Raw genomic sequence first — 1,645 nt, forward strand, 5'->3', positions numbered from 1 at the left:
AAGTATTTCTTTTTGTTTACGTTGGGCGCCATTTTTCTATGGATGATATATTGGCTTTTATTCAGCATAATTATATGGTCCATTATATCCGCTTCCTAATTTCCCAAATTCTCCCATAAATGTTCCTTCTATTGGTTTCAAGTACCTGAATGATCTTCGTTCCCTTATTTGGCCTTTGGGGATTTGCTAATTTTCCTTGGGCGCCACAATTGTTATTTCGGATCGATAGACATATTCTAATTCTTCCTTATCTATTTGAGGCTCTGGGACATTACGGTTATCTTCGTTAGATCCATTATCTAAACTAGAATTGCCTCCTGCTGGGGCCTCAACGTTAGGTGTTACTCTTAAACGTGCGGTATCGAGGTTTTTCTGAATTTTGGTTGGTGTTTCAGGCCTATGGGAATCCAACAAATCCTCCCTGGCGTCCTCAATATCTAGCGTATTTTGTTCCTCCTTGGGCGCCAGTTTTGAGGTTTCGTTTGGTTTGAGTTACTATTTTTGGTATCTAAGAATCTGCCAAATCCTCTTTTCCAACTTCAAAACTTCGCTCCTTTTGTTTTACGTTGGGCGCCATTATTAAAATCTCTCGGTATCGCGGTTTTTCTGAATTTTTGTTGGTATTTCTGGCCTATGGTAATCCAATAAATCCTCCCTGGCGTCCTCAATATCTAACGTCTTTTGTTCCTCCTTGTGCGCCAGTTTTAAAAGTGCAGTTTTGAGGTTTCGTTTGGTTGAAGTATTTTTTTCGCTCTGAGGATCTGTTAAATCCTCTTTTCGAACTTCAAAATGTCGCTCCTTTTGTTTTACGTTGGGCGCCATTATAAAAATCGCATCACCGGGGATAGAATTGATCTCGGTTACTATCTCTTGCTTATAGCGATCTGGTGACCCTGCCTTCATTCTTCAAATATTTCTATTTGCTTTACGTTGGGCGACACTTTTAAACTCGCGGTACAACTGGCGCGAGTTTTTGCTTATGCCTCCTTACCAACTACAATATTCTGGGCTTTTTGTTTCTCCTTGGGCGCCACTAGTAAATGTGCAACATGGAGGTTAGAATTTATCTGGGTTGTTATTTGTGGTCTATTGGGTTCTGCCATTTCCTCGTTTTTAACTTCAATGTCTAGAGGTTAGTTGTTATTTCTGGTCTATTGTTTTTAACTTCAATGTTTAGTTCTTTAGGTTTTAGCTTGGGCGCCACTCATGAACGTGCGACATCGTGGCTATGATTGATATTTGTTGCTATTTCTGGCCTAATCCTCCTCTCTACTTGTTATATCGATTTCTTCTTGGTTTATATTGGCCGCCACTCTGGAATGCGCGGTATTGGAGTTTTGTTTGGTTGGACGCCACTCTTAAACATTGGACGCCACACTTAAACCTGCTTCATCGACTCTAGGATTTATCTGGGGGTTGCAATTTGTTATCTATGGGGATCCCCCTTTTCATTTGTTATATCGATACCTTTTTGTTTTACGTTGGGCGCCACTCTTAAACTCCCTTAAATGTGCGGCATCGAGGTTTTACTGAATTTTGGTTGGTATTTCTGGCCTATGGGAATCCAAAAAATTCTTCTTGCCTTCTTTAATGTCCGTTTTTTTTTTTTGTTCCTCCTTGGGCGCCAGTTTTAAGGTTTCGTTTG

Source organism: Musca autumnalis, unplaced genomic scaffold (assembly GCF_047663935.1).
Source record: "Musca autumnalis isolate F117 unplaced genomic scaffold, ASM4766393v1 scaffold_3, whole genome shotgun sequence".
NCBI classification, from domain to species: Eukaryota; Metazoa; Arthropoda; class Insecta; order Diptera; family Muscidae; genus Musca; species Musca autumnalis.